Source organism: Ceratotherium simum, chromosome 23, assembly GCF_057802395.1.
Source record: "Ceratotherium simum simum isolate JZ-2026a chromosome 23, ASM5780239v1, whole genome shotgun sequence".
Lineage (NCBI taxonomy): Eukaryota > Metazoa > Chordata > Mammalia > Perissodactyla > Rhinocerotidae > Ceratotherium > Ceratotherium simum.
The window spans coordinates 15,093,813-15,116,246 of NC_141922.1; positions in this window are offsets into that span (position 1 = coordinate 15,093,813).

Sequence of the window (22,434 nt, forward strand, 5' to 3'; positions counted from 1 at the left end):
GGGTTAGTTTGTCTCCCAAGTGTGATTCTCCATTTACCCATTGTTTTCACTTTTGTGTTGAAGCCTCCATTTATACCTCCCATACTCATTGCAACATTGTTCATAATAACCAAGATATGGAAACAACCCAAGTGTCCATGACAGATGGGTAGATAAAGAAAATGTGGTATATGCATACAATGGAATACTATTCAGTTTTAAAATAGAAGGAAATCTTGCCATTGGTGACAACATGGATGAACCTGGAGGATATTATGCTACGTGAAATAAACCAGTCACAGAAGGACAAATACCACATGATTCCGCTTATATGAGGTATCTATAGTAGTCAAACTCATAGAAATGGAGAATGCAATAGAGGTTGCCAGGGACTAGGGGATGGGGAGATGGGGAGTTGTTCAATGGGCATAAAGTTTCAGTCATGCTAATTAACAAGGTCTAGAGATCTGCTGTACAACATAGTGCCTATAGTTAATAATATGGTATTGTGTACTTCAAAATTTGTCAAGAGAGTAGATCTCATGTTTTTACCACGAAACAACAACAACAAAGGGACATAAAGAAACTGAGAGGTGTTGGATATGTCTTTTACCTTGATTGTGGTGATGGTATCATGAGTGTTTGCATATATGCAAACTCGTCCAATTGTACGCACTAAATATGTGCAGTTTTTTAATATCAATTATGCTTCAAAAAAGCTGTTAAAAAAAAGAATCAATTCTATAATTCCTGCAATGAGCCTGGAGTTGTGCTAGGTGATGGACATTCCATCCTAGTCCTATATATATTAAAACCCAAATTTGGTGGACTGGACTTGAAATTATTTCTCAAGTTCATCCTATAACTTTAGGTGACTCTAAAATCTTTACATGCAAAAATCTCCTACCGGTCTCCATCGCTTTTTAAATTGAGGAAGTCATGAAACATTTCTGAGCCTCAATTTCCTTATCTGCAAAATGGAGATAATAACGTCTTCTTTTCCAAGTTGGAAAGATTAAAGGAGATAGGGTAATATAAAATATAAGGAACAACAATAGTGCTAATTATTGGGCTTAAAGTTAACAGCTAACTTTAACTGAACACTTAGCATGATCTGAACAATCTACATTTTTCATTTCACATAATATTCTCTAGAGCTTAAAGAGAGAGGTAATATTATTATTCTAATTTTCTAATGAGTAAACTGAGGCTTAATAGAGATTAAGAATGTGCCAAAAATCGTGGCCTATTGGACATCAACATTGAATAAAGCTTCATGACTTTGCAGTGAAGCCTGAGAGAATCATGAAGAGTATAAGAGGCTGGAATCTTCGCACCCAGCTTTGGGACAGGTTGGGGGTTGCTCATGTGCCTGTAGGATATTTTAACCTTGGCTACATGTTTCTGTGCCTCACATCTGACACATCTGATTGAAAATGTTTTCAATGTTTTATTATTCTAGCTTCATGAAAGTCCTCAAATCACTACCCCTCTCTGGATCTCAGTTTCCTCTCTTGTGGTGTGGCCAGAACCACCCCTTGGCTTCCCAGAAGGGTGGTCCGCTCATGTAAAAGAAATGGTTTGGGAAACTGCGCATAGTGATGCCAGAGTAGTGGAAAGAATTCATGACTGAGTTTCCTGGATTTCTGCTCTCTGTGAGAACTCTCTAGAGTAGAATGGAGCCTTGTGACATTCATTCAAGGAGTCAGCCACCCAAAATAAAACAAGACAGGCAAGTATTAATTTGAATGAGCTAGCCAGTCTGTAGACATGGAGTTGGCGAGCACAGCAGACTGATCTCTTCTCTCAGGGACCTTGCACTCAAGTGGACTGAGATCCATGTCAGGCATCTTACAGACTTTATTCTTATATCTTAGTAAATCGCCTACTGGGAGGTAAATATTGGGATTCCCATTCTGCAGATTAGGAAAATGAGGCTTAGAGAGTCAACATGACTTTTCAAGGCCAAAAAATGCCAGAGCCAGGTTCAATCCTAGTCTATGATGTATCCTTCAAGATCTTTCAGTCCAGGAAGTCGTTTGGTGATCCAACAAAACACTACACTAGGCTCCCCTAAGTAGGGCTTGAGCTCTGGAGGGAGTTAATGTCCAAGTATACAATGATACAATTATGAGAAAAGACACTGAACAAGATAAGATTTGAAAAGCTTCCTGTTGGAATGTCCACTAATGTTCTAGGAGAAACAGAGAAAAGTATGTGAAACCAAGAATATGAAGTTGACCAGACTGCCTGACTCCTTGGGATGCCTGCCTGATGTTAGCACTAAGAGTGCAGACAGATGGAGGGAAAATACGTGTAACCATAATACTTTGATTTTCTATTGGGATTCCATGTTTCAAGGCAATTTTACATATATTAACTCATTCAAACCTGCCCTTCCTCTACATGCCCCTCCACTGCCCCCCTTCAATCCTCATTGTCTTTCACTGGGGGCCCCTTCATAGCTCAACTTTCTACCTCTTCCTCTGGTGGTGAGAGCAAGTGATCTTTGGAAATGCAGATCTGACCGTGTCACTCTCTGACTAAATTCCTTCGATGACTTCCCATTACCTTTGGGAGAATGTGAGTCCAAATTCTTCTCATGCCATCCAAGGGCTCACCTTACCCTTCCTGCCTCAACCCCTGCACTCTCCCATCATGCACTCGGTGTTGTTCCTACTCTGCTGAGCTATTTGCCTTTCCTTGACATTCTAAGCACTCTTGCTTTTCCGGGCTCTTGCTGTTTCTTTTGCCTCCACCCACCATCTTCCTCTTTTCTACGTAAAATTCCATTCTTCTTGCAAGGAAGGTGCCATTGTCAGCTGGTAAGATTCTTCCAGTCAGAATCAGTCACTGTCCCCTGTTTCCATTACACTTTGTTGACAGTACGTGTATTTTAACTTGTAGCATGCCTGAGTGGTTTACGGGGAGTGAGCTTGGAATGTGTCTGTCTAGCTTATTAGCATCCCTGAGGTCAGGGCTTCTGTCTTTTTTGTCTTTATGTCTTTAGCACTTAGCACAGGCCCTGGTACATGGCAGAGACACGACGCATTTGTGGAAATAAATGTGAATTTACTCTCTTGGTAGAAAATAGAAACCACTCTAGTTATTTTAACAGATAGGATTTAAAATAGTGAATTGGTTAAATAAATGTGAGTGGACTGAAAAGGCAAAAAGAAAAAATAACAGTGATGTAAATGGAGGAAGCAGTTATTAACCCTTGATGTGGAGGAACAGAAAGAAGAGGTTGGAGTAATCAGATTTAGGAAGTTTGGAAGAGAAAGTCGAGGAGAGTGTGCTGGTCAGCTGGTACTGGTGCTTCTGCAGGGGCGGGAAGAGGTCCCAGTCTGAAAATGCAGATGAGTAATACCTTCCTGATGGAGTTGTTTTGAAGATTAAATGGGAAAATTAATGTAAGAGGATTTAGCATTGTACCTGGCACATGCTAAGTCCTTCATAAAAGTAAACTCTTATTGCCCAAGGTTATGGAGCTGCTACTGGGTGTGACAGAGGGCTTTGGGGCAGGCAAGATCTTGTTTCCTCCCTTGGTTCTGCCATCTTGCCTGGAGGGTTGAGTTGACATGAAGATTACAGATAATTTGTGTAAATAACCCAGAACAAAAACTGTCCCCGAATAAATAGAAACACCATTCTTTCAGTTGCTCAGGCCCCCTCGCCTCCTCAAAAAATTGGAGTTATCTTTGACTTCTCTTTCTTTTTCTCGTACTTCACAGATACCAACCATCAACAAATCCTGTGGCTCTGCCTGCAGAATATGTCCACGATTGGACCATTTCTCACCATCTCTGCTGTTGTCTCTCTAATCTCACCTGCATTACTGCAGTTGACTCCTACCTGGTCCCCTGCCTCCACCCTTGTCCGTCTGCTTTCAGTCTAGTCTCCACCCAGCAGCCAGAGTCAGCTTGGAGAATGTGAGTTAGATCAGATCATTCCTCTGCGTCCTCCCGTGGCTTTGCAATCCTTTCAAAGTAGAAGCTGCAGTCCTTACAGAGGCTTACAAGGCCCTCTGCCAGCTGCAAACCACATCCAACCCCAGCTCTACCTGTTACACTTGTAACCTTTATTTACTACCCTTCTTCTTGTTCATCAAACACTCCCAGAACACCCCAGATCCTTTGTATTTGCTATTCCCTCCGCCTCCAATGCTCATTCCTCTGATATTTGCAAAACCTATTCCTCATGTCCTTTGAATCTCTGCTCAAGGATCGCCTTGTTGATGAGGCCTCTCCTGACCACCCCATGTAAAATTGTACATGCTTTCCTTCACGACCGCTGCCTCCATCACGCTGAGCCCTCTGTCCCCCCTTTCTTTGCTCTGTTTTGCACTTACCATGATTTAATGCGCTGAATATATGAATAATGACTTGATGGTAGCTACCACTTATTGTCAAAAAATCCTGGGATCTAATCCTGCCTTGTTGTTTTACTAGCTGTGGGATTAGCTGTAAACATTATGCTTAACCTTTCCTTGGCAGTGAAATATGAACAATAATACACACTTAAAAGGTTTTGCATATTTTTATTTCGTTGCTTGCTTTGTGAGAAGTAAATGAAACACTGGTTTCCAAACAGTCTAAACAGGGTTGCTGGCATACACCAGGAATCAATGAATACTAATTGTCTTCCATTTGATTGAAAAAATTCCATTCAATTTGGTTTGACAAGCATTTATTGAGCAGTATTTTTAAGTTAAAAAAATAAATTTAGAGGTTCCCTTTTGAAAAGCCTACACAATCATGAATAGAGAGTTAATTGTGAAAATTAATAGTATTTGCTTAGAATAAGAAAAGAAATGTCAATAAATTATACCATTAATAAAGCTGACAAATATAGTTAATGCTATAAAAATCTAAAAAATATATTTTAAATAATTAATTTGAAAACACAACTTTATAATACTTTTTTGGGCTGCCTACCTTTTGATCTCTCCTCCTGATGACAACGATTTCTAAATATCATTTTCTTTAGAGGGCACTGGAAGATAACTTAGTCTTTCCTCTTGCAGGGTTGACTGGAATTTGTTGTTTATTATTGATAGTTGGGATGCATAAAACATATGACCTCACCCACAGGGAGACATACTATTTGTCGTACTGCTAGAAATTTGTTCCCAACAAATATTGGAATGCTGATACATTCTATTTTGTGTGATTCCAATCAAAGAAGAAAAATATGCATGATGCATTATAATTGTGTCTGCTGCATTATCTGTATGTCGTGTCAGAAGATCTGCTCTGTGTTGCCTGGGCATCCTGAAGATTCTCTGTGAACACCTTGCCTTTCATGATTGTCCATCTCCCACTTTACTAAATAAAGGCTTATCGCTCACCATCCAGAACTGTGCTATGAAGGGGTGTCCAAGGGGTGTCCCTCTGGAAATCTCAGAGGGACTATTTGAAATATTGTTTGAAAAAGTTTCATATAATCAAGATGCCATTATTTACTCTCTCCACTCCCATCTGTAACAAAGATAACTTTTCAAAAAATTTTTATTTTTTAGTTTAAAAATATTTATAAAATGTATAATATTTTTAGTTCTGTTGCTCACTCAAATTAACTGTATTAAGAACTCAATCTAGAGGAAAAAATTAAAACTCAAAGCCTAGTGATCACAGGAAAGTGAACACAAGTTAGATCTATCTATCTATCTATCTAGATAATTTTCTTGTAGACATGTATGTTGGGGTTATCAATGAAAGATGCTAAAGCAGGGAAATATATTCATATAACATTCTCTGACTCTGGGGAAGAAAATAGGAACATGCTTGCAAGGAAAAAAGGAATGATATACAATTTCAACCGTCAGAAAGAAGGTTATACATGTATTGAAAAAAATTTTAAGTGGATGATTTTTTTTCGATACTTCTCCAACGAGTTAGAATACTGAATTTAAAAAGAGTAAAGAAATACTTATTCATCTTAAGTCCATGTATATAGCAGTCTGAATTTCCTAGGACAATGGTTCTCAAACTTTAGCAGGCACCATAATCACCCAGAGGGCTCGTTAAAGCAGAGATTGCTAGACCTTATCCCCAGAGTTTTTGATTCAGTAGGTCTGGGGTGAGGACTAAGATTTTGCCTTTCTAACAGCTCCCCAAGTGATGCTGATGCTGCTGGTCTGAGGACCACACTTGAGGGAACCAATGATCAAGAAGGTGGCTGAAAGGGGCCGGCCCCGTGGCTTAGCGGTTAAGTGCGCGTGCTCTGCTGCTGGCGGCCCGGGTTTGGATCCCGGGCGCGCACCAACACACTGCTTCTCCGGCCATGCTGAGGCCGCATCCCACATACAGCAACTAGAAGGCTGTGCAACTATGACATACAACTATCTACTGGGGCTTTGGAGGAAAAAAATAAATAAATAAAAATTATTGAAACCTCTACTCTTTAAAAAAAAAAAAGAAGGTGGCTCAAAGAGAGAAGTTAAAGGCTTTTTGGGAAGTCAAGCCTGTGTTAGAAATTTCATACGTTAATACTTATATGCTTTACTCACAAAAATGCCTCTTTAGCCCTTCCTCAGAGCCCATTTACTGTTTTCGGACAGTCATTTTATTATCAATTTTCCTAGCTTATATCAGGTTATAAGAAGCAATGAATAATGGGAGGCATTGGCACTTGCTAGAGAGGAACACATTTATAAGAACAATAGAGGAAAACAAGCTGCCTGAGAGTGAGGGGGGAGGGGTGAGAAATCATGAAAAGCAGACATAGGAGGTTAAAATAAAGTGCCTGCTCCCATTTAATGAAGGAGTAATTAATCATTAATACTTTATTAGCTCTAGAATTTTGACGTCCAGTACGAAAGCCACTAGCCGCATGTGGCTATTGAGCATCTGAAATATGGCTGATCTGAACTAAGATGTGCTGTATATATAAAATGAAAATGGAACTTTGAAGACTAAGTATGAAGAAGAATGTGAAATACCTCATCAACGATTTTTAAATATTGAATACGTGTTGAAATGATAACATTTAGGATGCATTAAATTAAAATATACTATTAAAATTAATTACACCTGTTTCCCTTTACTTTTTTTAAACATGACTTCTAGAAAATTTAAAATCACATAAGTGGCTCACATTAGATTTCTACAGGAAAGCCCTGTTCTGGAACGTGTCATTGTATTACAGCATTTGTAGTATATTTGTACTATTCTGAGAAATAACGTCGGGATAGAGGCTGGTGGTTCAAGATTGTTGAGTTCCCTGAGGGCAGAATGACTTAATTTCTTGATCTGCCCCAGATCCAGAGCATTTCACAGTGTATGGCCCATGGGAAGTGTTTATTTTATATTTGTTGAATGAATGAATGAATAAGTGAAGATTCTGTTTACGAAGCGGGAAAGTGCTTTCAGAAATATTTTTAGCAACAGTGGCTAGGATTTTAGAAATCTTAGTCTTTAAAGTTATAGTGAGCTTCAGTTTTATGAAAAATACATGAAGGAGAGGTGTCTTGTTCTCTAACAATTCAGAATGGATGATCTGCCACTGTCTTTAGATTTAAAATGTCTCTTTCCTTCCAAACAACACATAAATATTTAAATAACAATTGTACTGTAACTTACTAGCTCGTGAATCATTTACTGAATGCACTTAGATTTGACACACTTATCACACTTGAATTAAGAAGTCGTACAATATGAAGTAAAAAGTCCTGGACTTAAAACTCAGAAGGTGTGAATTAGAGGCTCTCAGATCTCCCATTTATTAGTCACAGATGCCCCCAAGTTATGCAAGTCACACCTTATACAAGCGGTATCTTAGGTGCATTGTTCTACAAGGTACATACTATAATTTTAGGTGTGTAGGATTTTTTTGCTCTATGTGTGGAAGCACAAAATGGTCTTGTGTTCAGATGCAAACTGAACACAAGAATGCAAGGTAGGTAGAGGGAGGAGAAGTTCTTCTTTGTGTTTATCTGTTCCTGTGAAGATTCTTGCTGCCTCAGCTTGCATTAGTTACTCAGCGCCATTTCTGGGTGAGTCCCTCCTTTCTATGTTACAGTTAAGACTGGAAAACAGCAAGGTGGTAGCAAGAATGTATGTGAAATAGTTTAATTTGGGACTAAATATGTAAACAAGAATGAAATATGAAGAAAGTCAATACATTTCTTTCATTGTACTTCAACAATAAAAAATATTTTGAATACAATATAAAAAAGACATGTTATAATGTCTACTGCTGCTTTGTCTAATATGGTAGCCACTACTCACATGTAGCCATTTAAATTTAAATTAGAATTAATTAAAATGAAATAAAATAAAAAATTCAGTTCTCTCGTCATATGACCATATTTCAAGTGTTCAGTGGCTAAATTTGGCTAATGGCTATTGTATTGGACAATGTGTAGAACATTCTCATCATTGCAGAAAGTTCCATTGGATAGTGCTGTCTTAGACAATTGATTCTCTTAACCTATCTGAGCTCAGTTTCCGCATCTGAGAAAAGAGAAGAATAATAATTCAATCCTTAGTTATATCACACTATTTCTGTGAGTTAAATGTTCATAAAAGGACTATACAAGTGGGAAACAAGGGTGAATTATTGTCATTATCTTAATCAAGGGAGAAAGGTTGGAGGTTAAAACTGGTGGTAGGCAGAAGGCTGGATGTTCGCTCTGTATAAAGTGAACTTACAGACCTGTCCTTGGTGTGCCTGCTATATTTTGGCACTTGGAATGTATTACATGCCTGGACTGGACATCTCTTTTGCCCCATCTTACATCCATGTCCACTCTACTCATTGCTGCAGTAACTAGCTACCATACAGGTAAAACCTAACAGCCTCTGGCCTCAACTGCACCTTATAACTCTCACTTTCTGCTCTGGGGCTTCTATGACATGGCCAGTATGAGGTACGTAAAGGAACCTGCTCAGGCATGCTGAGGTGTGCGCAGCCCTGAGAGTGTGCACCTCTGGGATCACCCTTGACCAATAGGCGATGGGAGCAGGTGGATAAATCTTCCCCTCATCTGTCCCTTAGGTAGCAATTCTAGGGTGCATTCTACCAGGCTTCTCTGAAGGTCGCTAGTGGGATTGAGCCCTAGCAGCACAGTGGTGATCAGCTCCACAGTGCACCCTGGATAGGCTTTTCTTTATTCCCTGTTTCACCCTTCATAATCCCTCTTCTGTTTCTTGGGATCGCTCCTTGCAAGCTCTCGTCCAGGCTCTACTTTTCTTTGATGCATCTAGATTAAGACAATGCTTTAGGATGATTTCCTGCTTTTCATCGGCAAATTTTCTCAAGATCATTTGAGGTTTGGAATTTAAACAAGTTGCTTTAGTATTGCTCAGGGCCTTGAGCCCAAAGACAAAATTAGTCATGTTCATTAGCCTGCCAATTCTTACTACATCTGCGAAAAGAAAGGAGGTTGTAGAGATGGGAAAAGGTGGGGATACACAGCAGTCTCCATGACAACCCAAATCCCCTACTGTAATATTAAAGTCAGCACATTTTCAGTGAGGTGGTTTGTGTGTGCCCAGAACTGTGCCTGGCAATAAGATTTAATAGGAATAGAAGATGTTTCTCACCCTCACGTAGCTTATAAGCAGTATTAGTACTTGAGCTTTGACGTCAGAAGACCTGGGATTCTGGTTGTTGTTTATCTCAAAACCACACTTGTTTCTTTCTTATTGGTTCATATTTTGTGACTACTTATTTAGAAAGTAGACTGTAAGCTCAATGAGGGTAAGAACTGTGTTCTTTCACTCAACACTTTGCTCTGGCACCCAGAAAGGAGCCTAGCACATGGAAAATAGTAAATATTTGTAGGTTTAATAAATGACTGATAATAATATTTATTGAGATTTTACTTTGTGCTAGGCCAGAGGTTGGCTCACTATAGTCAATGAGCCAAATCCATTGTAGGGCCCGTTTTTGTAAATCAACTTTTATTGGAACACAGCCACGCCCATTCATTTCTGTATCGTCTAAGGCTGCTTTCAAGGGACAATGGCAGAGTTGAGTAATTGCAACAGAGACCATATGGCCCATACAACCAAATATATTTACTATCTGGCCTTTTATAGAAAAATTCCCCAATCCCTGTGTTAGCACAAAGGGTGCTAGGAAACTAAATTCTCTGTGTGTGCCATGACACGCAAAAGGTTGGGAAGGTCTATGTTATACCCCTACTGTGTGGAAGACGTTCTCACATACCAAGGTGCAGAGAGAATCACCTATATATAGAATTTCAGGTATGGAGGAGAGAGAGCTAAGAGCCTTTTTAGCAGACCCTAGATCAGGGACCTAGACAAGCCTACTACTCCTCTTGGTGTAGTATTTTCATGGCCTTAGCAGTGGGTAGGGGAAATCACTCCTTGTTTTTTCCCAAATCGTCTGCTCAGAAGATCTGAGATCAAATTAAATAAGATGATCATAGCTACCGATTTATTGAGAGAGAGTGAACTGCCTGTTTTGCTTTGTATCCGTACTGAATTTCCAGATCCCCATGCAGTGCTTGTGCATGATAAATATCTATGGAATTTATGCAGTTCTCACCATACTATAGGTAAGGAATATTTCAGTCAGGAGAAATGTCTTGTTTGTTGCAGATACGGAGGCTGTGGTCACTGGCACACAGCTAGTGAATAGTGGAGATGGATTCAAACTCCCCTCCACCTGACTCACTGCTTGGATCCTCTGCCCTGCAACCCGTCACTAGGTGGCTGTCCTCTTGAACCAGCTTCTTCACCATTCTGGGTCTTACTTTACTCATCCATAAAATGGGTGGAGAGTTGGGAACTAAGTGGATGATTGCTAAATTCATTTCTTAATTTTGGAAGGTACTAAGAAAATACAAGGTACTGTTTATAGTCATGAACTAGTTCAACTAAATTGATGTAGGAAAAAAAATTTTTAATAGGGAAAAAGTAAAGAAATGTCACAGTGGCTAAACAATGTACTCAATTGAGTTCTGTTTTATAGAACTTCAGACCCTCATGCCACAACTAGGTCAAAAATCACTTGAGTAAGACTCAAAGGTTAAGTTGACCAAAAATTAAAAAATCAGATAGACCAAGTGGAGGAAACAAAGCCCCCTTTAGGGGGAAAAAAAAAAGGAGGAGGATTGGCAATAGATGTTAGCTCAGAGCCGGTCTTCCTCAGCAAAAAGAGGAGGATTAGCACGGATGTTAGCTCAGGGCTGATCTTCCTCACACACACACAACAAGAAACAAAGCCCCCTTTGCCTTCAAACTAGTACCCTCTATTCGGAGCTGGAAAGGGCTTATCTCAATTACTTCATACCCTGACAGCGCTTTGCATGGGTTTTCTTTGGTTTTCCCAGTGTAGTAAATCTTATCTTTCTTTAACCCATGCTAAGTTTTTAAAAAAAATTACTATTATTTTTTCTTTTAATTCCAAGAATCTTTTTCTTCCTCTGTCTGTTTTGAAGTTCAAAGGCATGCTCTTTAAAATCTTCTACAGTCAGGTCACCTTATCTGTGACCTGCCATCCCATCAATTTTATTGTCAAAGCCTCAGTGCGGCTTCAGAGCACATGGTTTATTTTTACTTTTATGTCCTGACTTGTCCTGGGCTGCTCAAGTAATTCAGAAAAAGATGGCCCAGGGACATGCAGGCCATTCTCTTCCCTTAATTCCCATAATTAATTGCTTTTTAATCAGTGGCAATGACTCTGGCAAATAAGCCTGCCAAATATTTGCTTACTCCCCTTAAGAGCCATTCAGCTTCGGCCACTGAACCCACACACTTAGTTGCAGATGTAGCATGATGAGCTGGCTTGGATCTTGATCTTGCTGGGCTGGCTTGGGGATACCAAGCCAGATCTTGATCTTGCTGGGCTGTAGAGAGCTATTCATGAATTATGGGGGCTTTTTTGATATTCCATGGTTTCTGTGCTAGAAAATTTTGAATGCATTTTAACAAATTTTTTTGAACAATCATTTCATTTTTTTCCACTAATTTAATTCATTTTTTTTCAACTAATATTTACTATATTTTCTATGTTAAGTGCTAGGGCATGAAGACAAGGCAGACAGATTAGGCTTCTGCCTTCATGGGCATTCTAGTGCAGAGAGACAGAAAATATACAAGAAACAAGTGATATGCACATGAACAAACAAACAAGCAGTTAGCACTAAGTGCTGTGAAGGAAATAAAATAGGATGATGAGATAGATACTGGGGTGTGATGTTAAAGGTAGGAGGGGAAGCAAGGCATAGCCACAATCAGAGACCAAGGCTTCCAGCTAATCCTTTATCACTGGACATGCCTTTAGGCTCCCCAAATCCATCTCTATCCCTACCTCTCCTGGCTCTCCTAAATTTCTTGCTTCCCTTGAATTCATAGTGAGACGTGAACAAATTCCCTATGTTCCAAACTTTCTCTGTGAAAGGTCCCATCACTTCTTCGATTTAAATGAAGACTTTCTTTGTCCTGGTGAAGCAGCTTACTCTGCAAGCCTCTCAGTGGTGGCTGTTGCATCTCTTATACCCCAGATAATTTAGGGCCCGAGGGTGAGGGAGTTATCCCCTTTCCCCATGGTGTTTTTTTTTTTGCTACTTCAAAAATCCCACCTGCTTTGAAGCGTATCATCAGACGTTATTACCCAAAAGGACTAGGCACAGAGGAAGTGCTTCCAAAGTGTTGGCTTTAATTATATATTTTATTATTTTATTTTTGTTTTTTAGAGCAGTAGGGAAAATTTGTAGTTAAGGACATAGACTTTGGAATCAAATTGCCTGGGTTGTATCCAGGCTTTGCCATTTACTAGTTGTGAGATTAGAGCAGGTTAATTAATGTCCTTGGGACTCATTTCTTTTTTTAAATCTTTAAAATGGGGATAGGGTAGATGTGAAGTACTTTGAATGGTGCTTGCCATATTATAAGTGTCATATAGATGTTTATTATTATTTTGTTTTTGTTATTATTAATTGATCGATGACTTGAGCATCTGGCTTACTTCTTCCTCTCCTCCTCTCTGCCTGATATCATTCTTGGCAAATTCAGCATCCACGAAGGTGGGTCATCTATGGCTGTGATCTTTCAGTCTTTGGCCTCCTTGACTCTAACCATTTCCTCAGCGACCTACTACATGCCCATTCCCTAGTCTTTGTCATCTCCAGCAACTGCACCCTCTCCCAAATCTTGACTTCATACATCCCACTTGTGTATTGTTGTCTCTTCTCTATGCTAGCTTATTCACTCCAGCATTTGTCCCCCAGAGACTGACATCATTGACCTTAGATCTATTTACCCTTCCATGCCTTTGTCACTCTCTATTTCCCCCTCTCTCATCCTCACTTCTCTCACCATCCAGCTTATATTTCATGATCTATCATTAAAATTACTCCCTTGAAAAACCCCTTATCTTCCTTTCCTTTCTCTCTTTTTGCCATGCTTGCCAAGAAAACACCAGATAAACCCAATAAGTCACCTAGTCTGGGCTTGCTCCTGAGAAGTTGAAAGATTGCAATATTACTTAGAGGACTCACTTCTAATATGTGACCATAAAGTTCAGATGTGTACAAGGGTACCAGACAATCCTACGTTTCTCTAGTAAATTTGCTTTCTCATTCTCTGAGATGACTATTATACATTTTCTCTCTCTTTAAGTCTCCAGCACCCCTCCCCACTAGCTGATGCTTCAGTTTGATACCTTATTGAAAAATTAGATGAAATCAGATGTTTCTTCCAACTCCCTCCATTGATTCCACAACCTTGCTTTCATTTATACCTTCCTTCCTATAACAATTGAAGATCTGTCTTTACTTCTAAAACAAGCCATTCCTCGTGCTCTTTAGATCCACTCCTCTAACATTTTCAAATATCTCATTCTTCCAATGATCCCCTATCCTTCCAACACTGTCAATCTCTTCCTCTCTATGGGATCAATTCCACTGGCACACAAACATCTTTTAATATTTGTCTTACAAGAAAAATAAAAACCTTGACTTGAGCCTGGGTCACCATGGCAGATATCTTCTCTTGGCTCCTCTGAATCCACTCTCGATCTTTCTCTACCCTGGACTTTCCATCAATGGGTTTGGTGCACTTGGGCTTTTGGTTGGATTTGGTGAATGGGCAGCCTCTGCAGGAGATCGGAGGAAGAGAGGAGAACAGGATCAGGGTACTTACTACCCTAGAAACTACCCTTTAAGCAGAGAGTTACTGTGTTACCCCTTGAGGTTGCCCATGCCCTGCACATATCTTCATACACAGTCCCTTTATAAATAAACTCTCCCAGAATTATCCTAATTTGACTGTACCATTTATTTTCTGTTGGGATCCTGCCTGATAAGATCATCTAGCTACAGTTCTATTTCTCTGATGTAACAACATCTTGGTTTTTTTCATATTTTATTGGCTGTTCTTTCTCAGTACCCTTGCTTGACCCTTCCCTTCCTGGAATCTAACAGACCTCTGTATGTCGAAGTATCCCAAGGCTTTGTCCTAACTCTTATTTGCTTTTCTCTATCCCCTTTCCCTCATGACATCATCTAGCTCATGGCTTGAGATGCATTTATCTGTATTAATGACTTTCAAGTTTATATCTTCAGCCACAACTCATACTCTAATTTACATACATGTATGTAACTACTGAATAAATACCTTCACTTGGAAGTCCAAAGGGTAACCTCACTTAACATGGGCAAAATGGCACCAATGATCCCATTCCCTTCACTCTCTCCAAAGAATCTGCCTCTCCATAGCCTTTCCCACCTAAGATAAGAGTGCCACAATCCACCCAGCTTCCTGGTAAAGAGTCATCCTTGATTTTTCTCATTCCTTATATTCCACATTCAATCCATCAATAAGTCTGAATTCCAAAATATCCTAAATCCAACCACTTTTCACCATCTCCACTGCCACGCCTAGAGTCCAAGATACCATCTCCTTTCCTCCAGGCTCTTGAAACAGCTTCATGACTGGAATCCCTGCAGTCACTCTTAACAGTCCAGTCTTTACCTTGCAGACAGAGTAATCTTCCTAAAGCATAAGCCACCCCCATGCTTTAAACCCACCAGAGCCCTCTCGATGCTCTCAGAATAAAATCCAGATTTATTATCATGGTCTATATGAGCTTTCTTGACCTGGACCTTGACTGCTTACCTCTATAGCCTCACTCTTTCTTCTACCCATGCTCATTCACCAGACTTCAGACACACTGACTCTCTTTCTGCCCCTTGAACGTTCCAAGCTCATTCCCATCCCTGGGCCTTTGCTCCTGGTGTTGTCTTTTAGGGACAGCTCCCGTGATCTTGGCCTGGCTTGCTTCTTCCTTGAACTAAAGCAGCATCCTCTCCCCAGTTACTTTGTCACATTGCTCTATTTTATTCTCTTCATAGCATGCCTCAGTGCCTAAAATTATATAATTTATTTATTTGTATATTTGTTTATTATCCATCTTTTTCCATAGCTGAGAAGATAGTTACTACACAATTACCCCCAGCTTTTAGAACCATGCTTGGCACACGATATGTGCTCAATAAATATTTATATAATAAATGGATGAACGTAATAACTCAAAAAAGAATATAGAATTAAAAACTGTGATAAGTGCCATGAATGAAGCAAAAGGTGTCATGGAAGCAATAATAGAAGGGACCTACTTAAGACTGGGTGGTTGACAAAGCACTTTCTGAAGAAGTGAGATTTAAGCTGATACCTGAAAGGTGAGTCAGAGTAAGGCAGGTTGAAGCATGGGGGAAGAACTTTCCAGGCAGAGGAAAGAGCGTGTGTAGGTTACTGAGGCCATGAAGAACTTGGTGCTTTAGAGAAATGAAAGGAGATCAGTATGGCTTGAGTGGAGAGAGGTGTCATGAGATGAGTTTGAAGGCATAAGTAGATTCCAGTTTGTGTTAAGGCCTTATAGAAATCTGGTAAGTGCTGAAGTAGAGGCATGAACACAGGAGGAAATGCCCAGGGAAGAGCTGCTGCTGGGGTTGGAGGAGCGGAATTCAGGGAAGGCTTCCTAGAAGCAGTGGTATAGAGGCTGAGACATAAAGAATGTGTAGGAGTTCATCTGAAAGATGGGAATGGAGAAATGAGGGGAGCATATTGGGGAGGCATGTGTAAGGGCAAATGAGAGTGAAGGAAGAAGCATGTTCTGGGAACCATTGGTATGATGTGTCCAGAAAGGCACATCTAAGAGGAAAGCTCTTTTGACTATCTTGTCCACCTTTAAATATCCAGCCTACAATGAGTACTTAATAAATATTTGTTGAGCAACTGAATGAAAGAAGGGTAATGCAGGAGATGAAACTATGGAATTCAGTAGGGGCCAGGTCGTGAGCATCGTTATGTCCTTGCTAAGGATATAGAATTTCATCCAATAACAAGGAGTAATGAAGACTTTTAGGAAGGAATTGACAGGATGAGATTGAAAACCAGTTAATCTAGGGTTTTCTCATAGAGGCTCACTTATTGATTAACTAAGGAGAAATTTATCATTAATCTACTTAATTCACGCACAATTGGCTGAAAATAATTTACCATGTATCTTGGACCTTGTGGTAATTTTCCAGAAGACATTAGGTTCTCTACTCTAAGATTTGGACTTGGAGTTTAATTCCAAGCAAAACTTCCTATGGGGACAATTGGGAATTAAAAATAATCAGCTTTAAATAGAGTGTTGTTTTTCTAGCATGGGTTCTTTTAGTCCCTAAGTATTTGTCAATGCAATAATAAGAGTTTCGAACTATTTTCAACATTTCAAAAGCCTAACACATTTACCAATGATTAGGCTGAATGTACTAATCAAATTTCAAGGTTCTTTAGTATTTGCTGAAATTACACAAATTCAGTGTGGTGACATTGATAAGCAGGACTGAGAGTTTCATGTGGTGATAACCTCTCTGCTGAGTAGTATTCCTGGGTTAGGATCCACACCTCCCCAATCATCTTTGGAGGACCTGAGATCAATTTGTATGAGATACTAGCCACCAGACATTTCTGGGAAAGAACTGACCCTAAGGAAAATTTTAGTCAAGGAGCTCAGGCCAACACAATGGAGGAACGTGAAAGGTAGGCAGGATTCAGAACACAAAACTATCTGGGTGGTCTTACAACTTAGTCATTAACAGTCAGGGCATTGAAATGTTACACATTTGGACTTGAATCCTAGTTTTCCAATTACTTCTGGGTGACTTGTTAACAATCCTTTAGAGTTTGAGCTTTCTCAACTGTAAGATTGGAATAATCATGAGTATTATACAAGGTTGTCCTAGACAGGAGAGCTATACTTGAAAATTATTGCTCTAAGTTCTCCATAAAGAAAAAAAAAAGTGTGGGCTATAGCCTGTCTTGACCTTCCCAGCCACTCTCAGAACTTCAACCATTGCCCATGTCCACAGCCTGGTTATCATCACACACTTAGTTGCAATGTGACTACATATGTGTACTGCCCACTCAACCTCTATACAATACAGTGTAGATCCTGGGTGTTGGAGCCAGGTAACAAGGCTTGTTAAAGGCAGTGTGTGGTAGGCAGAATTCTAAGATGATCCCTAATGACCTTCACCCTTTGATAATTTCCTCCTGTTGAATGCAAGCTGAACCCATGTATATGATGATATACGGCAAAAGGAGTTTTACAGGTATAATCAAGGTGGCTAATCAGCTGAGTTAATCAAAAGGGAGATTATCCAGGTGGATAATGAACCCTTTAAATCTGGGTCTACAGGTCAGAGACAGAAGAAGTGAGAGATTCAAAGCATGAAGGTTATTCAACATGATCTAGATTCTCCTTTGCTGGCTTCTTAGATGGAGGAGATATGTGGCAAGGAATGTGAGCATCTTCTAGTTGCTGAGAGTAGTCCTTAGATGACAGCCAGCAAAGAAATGGGAACCTCGGTCCTACAGCTGCAAGGAACTGAATTTTGTCAAAACATAAATGAGCTTGGAACAGAACTCCAGCTCTAGATGAGATGAACATGAGCTTGCCCACAGCGTGATTTTGCCTTTGTGAGACTCCTAAACACAGAACCCAGCTAGGTCATGCACAGACTTCTGACCTACGTAAACTGTGAGCTAATAAGTTGTTTTAAACTCTGAAATTTGTGTTAATTTGCCATGCAACAATAGGAAACTAATACACAGTATTTGTCTACCTGGAGTTTCAGAGTAATTAGGGGTATAAGGGAATCTCAGTGGGGGCTTTCTGGTACATTTCTGCTACTGGCAGAATATTATAACTTCTAATTCTAGCAAGTTTCCCCAGAGGAATGGAGATTCATGAAAAGCTGCGCTCACTGACTATCCCCCAATCTGATAAGTCCTGGTGGCCTTTGTTAAATACGTAATCATTACATTTAACAAATGTGCATTAGTCATGCAGGAGACAGATACTACACTCACCCTGGATAGTGAAGGAGAATTTTGTAAAGTGATTTTATGCAAAGGCATGGAGAAATAGACATGAAAGTGTGCAGTATCCCAAGAGTTGGCAATAGCAGTGAGCCATGTCTGAAGAGCAAGGGGAAGGAGCAATTAGTTGAACCCAGAAAGAGGATCTGAATGGAGAAAGCTGCTTCAGTGGAAGAATAGAGCCAATAGAGCAGAGAGAAATGAGCGTGGGTGGAGTGGAGGCTGGGAATCAGTAGACCGAGCTCACTTCCTCTGTCCTCTGACATCTTGCTGGTGGCTCTCACAACCGGAAGCCAGATGGTGAAGAGCTTGCCTCCATGTTGGCCAGGTTAGCAGGATGGAAAAGTGTGGAGAATGGATCTAAAGGAGAAGACAGACAGTATCTGACACATGAATTAAACTCTCGTTTCTACAAGATGCATGCTTTAGAAAGCTGGTGTTAGCCAAACCTCCCACCTGGTCTCTTCATGACTTCTGCAGACAATAAGAACTCCAGGATGTTGTATTCATCAGCCTGTGACCCAGAGAACTGCACACATCAAACTGAGAATGTCCTAATGTCCTTTTCCCTTGGAGGATATTCCTGGAAAACTTTGGCAAGCCCTGTTTATCACATTCTTGATAGCTGAAATTGTGCTTAATATTATTTAGAGAGAGTTTTGTATAGTTTATAAATATATATTTCCTGCCCATTCTTCTTGCCATTGTCCCATTTCAGGTCTCTATAAGATCACTTCTTGGAAATCTAAGACTCTGGGGGTTGGAGAGATTTTGAAGACAAGTTAGGGGGACATAATATGAGAATTAAAATTGTCATTGACTCTTGTTTGGTCCATCAGCTAGTGAATTAAGTTCTACTCAGAATTAACATTCAAAATCCCTTTAAGAGTGTCCAGCTTTATTTTCTGTACCTGTAGATTGAATTAACTCCACATTAGCAATTGAATATTATATTTTTCATTCATTCATTCTTTTGTTCATTCATTCAATAACTATATTTTGAATATCTATTTTGTGCTGGCTCTCTGCTACATTGGAGTGGGGTAGGGGACAGCGATATACCACGAAAGAGGAGAAACATTGTCCCTGTCCTCAGACAGCTTACTAAGAACCTAGTATATGCTAGGTTCTGGATTACTAGTTTACCTGACAATGCACAGCTATTTCTGGAATTTACCTCCTGAAAAATATTAGCAAGACCAATAATAATAGGTAATATTTAGTAAGCATTTTCTCTATGCCAGAAACTATTAATCTCTCTATTTTTCATTTTCTTACTTTTTAAAATTCAAACAATGCATGTATACAGTGTAAAAATTCACATAATATTATAAGGATTTTTGTAAAATTCAGAGGCTACTGTTTTTAGAATCATCTGACTATTTCTTCTACTATTAATTTCCTTATTTCCTAATAACATGTTTACATTATAATTTCTTGATTTTGCAATTTTAGATATCTGTCTTTGGCTTCCAATTTAGAAGATAAGGAATTGGGCTTCTTACATACCACAGCACTAAACACTTCTCCTCCCCCTGGCTCTGCTATATCAATATTCAGTGTTTAAATTTGTATATATGATGTGTTCTTCATGGCTGTGCCACACAGTGTGCTATTATGATGTTTTTCTCTTTCTTTTTCTTTTATTCATTTTGGTGTGTGTTTCTGGACATAAAAATTGCCTTACATTTTCATTTGTTCCATATAACTGTCAAAAATGCATCCACAAACTCTCTTTCAGGTGGCAAAACTCTGCTTATTACTGTCAAATGCATTAAGTAATCTGTCGGTTAAGTTTTTTATCCCTTAGAGATGTCCTCTTGGAGCCCTCTTTCTCCTGCTCCAATCTCATTTTGTTACTTTCCACACTGGTTGCATCACATCATGGTGACCTTGGAGCTTGTCTTTTGTATCATCCTGAAATTACCTTCTTTTCTTCCCTAGGTTGGATCTCCTGTTTTCTAGATCTTTTTCCCTGGCTGACTCCCTCACTTTGATGAAGTATGGCTTCCAGCAGCTTTCTGAGTAAGGCTGTCTGGTAGGCAATATTTCAGGACCTTGAATGTCTAAAAATGCCTTTATCTCCTCATACACTTGACTGATAGTTTGGAAGGTTATGGGATTCTAGGTTGGAAACGATATTTGCTCTGGTGTTTGAAAATACTATTCCACTGCCTTGCTGTCTTGGATATTGTTGTTCAGCCCAATGTCACTCTAATTCTCATCCTTTTTAAGTGATTTTTTCATTCCTCTATTGCAGCTAACTGGATTTTTTTCAGTGCTAATATTCTTAGAAGAATTACCTCACTCAGTCCTCACACTGGCTTTAGGAGACAGGTACTGTTATTGCCACCTTCTTAAAGGTGAAGAAATGAGACACAGAGATGTTAGACATGTTGCTAATATCTCCCAGCAAGTAGATGAGACAGCTGAGATTTCAACCTGGGCCAGTTCTGACTTCATCACCTGTACTCCATCATGATGCCCTGAGGACTCGCCATGAAATTCAGGTTTAACACCATGCTTTGTCTAAGACCGTTTCAGGTCATGACAACCCTCCCCTGGTTCCACATCTACTACTGGGGCAGTTCTTACAGCCCAGTGAACACCTGGTCCGTCCCAGTTATCTCTCCCCACCACTCTGCTGGCTCAATATTCCTTGGGGCCTAGTGTGTGGTGACCATGATGTTCCTGGAAACTGACTCCATTCAGAATCTGCACTTCCCATCTTTTAGCAACTTCTCTTTTCAAACATTTGATATTTGAAAATGCAGGAGTCTTACATTAGTTTCCTCAAGTTATATTTGTGTTCCATATTTCTGCCACATTCTATAAGGAAACCTTATTTATATTTCAGTGAATTGCTGTCTTTTCCTTGGCTATAGATCATACTTTTTCTTAATTTGACACATGTTCAAATTACCTGAGATGAATTTTTTTTTAAATTTCTGTTTTTAAATGACACTTAACATGATGAGAACGTATATTCCATCACCACCTTTCCTCAATAACCCACCAACTTCCAAACGGTACCCTGGCTTACCCTACTACAGGATCACAACGGAAACTTCCATCCCTCAAGTCCTGCTCAACATCCCTCACCACCGTTCATCAACATCCCTTTCCTTATCTCTCTCAACCCACCTTCTCATTCCCAATCCAGGAGAAGTACCCTTTGCTAAGGTCCCTATCTTGCATTTACATCTTGAATTAAGAAAGATTCATATTTAAGTACATGTGGAAGGGAAAAGTGTCACTGTCCGGAAGTGCAAAGAGCAGGGGACCTGAAGTCAATGGGCTCTCTTTTTAGTCCTGGATCTACCAGCTACTGCTGTTGATCTTGGGTAATTCATCCAACCTCTCCGTCTTAGCTTCCTCATCTCAGCAGTGGGTTAATTACTTCTATCTTCCCTGCTGTTATTGGATATCGCAAGAACAAATAAAAAAAATATGTGGGAAAATATCCTATAATTCTACAGTAGTCTTTGTCAAGCTGTCATTCATTTACAATCCTCAAAATTTTGACCACATCTACATTATCATTGCCCTATTATTTAGTATTTGGTAAATATCTTTTTTTTTAGTCATCTTACTATTTTTTTTACTTAAATATTTATAAAGGGAAATTAGTGGAAAGAAAACAAAGATAGGAGAAAATGTGGGGAGGATCATGGCCCAGAGAGAAAGAATTGCTCAATGTATATGCTAGGGAAGAACAGACAGGAGTGAATCTCTGGCTTGGGGACCAGTTTTCCAGTGTGTTGGATCAAAAAATAGGCAGGTGGAATGAGTAAGGGAGAGGAAGACCTGAAGCAGTGGGTTGACCCATTGAAAGAAGAGAAATCTAACATGAAAAAGAAGATTGATGTAGGAAGGGATAGAGACTGACAGGTGAGGTGTCTGTGGCATACGGATGAGTGGCAGGATGAGACACTGTTGGTAGGATGAGGCTTTTACTGAGGAAGAAGAGCTAGGGGTTTAGAGAAAGATTTGGTTTAAGGAGGTCATTTAAGGATCAAGGTTGAGGGATTGGGGGAACTTGAGGAGACATGAGTCTGGTTTGGGAATGAGAGGGTGTTGAGAGAGTTAAGGAAAGGGATGCTGATGA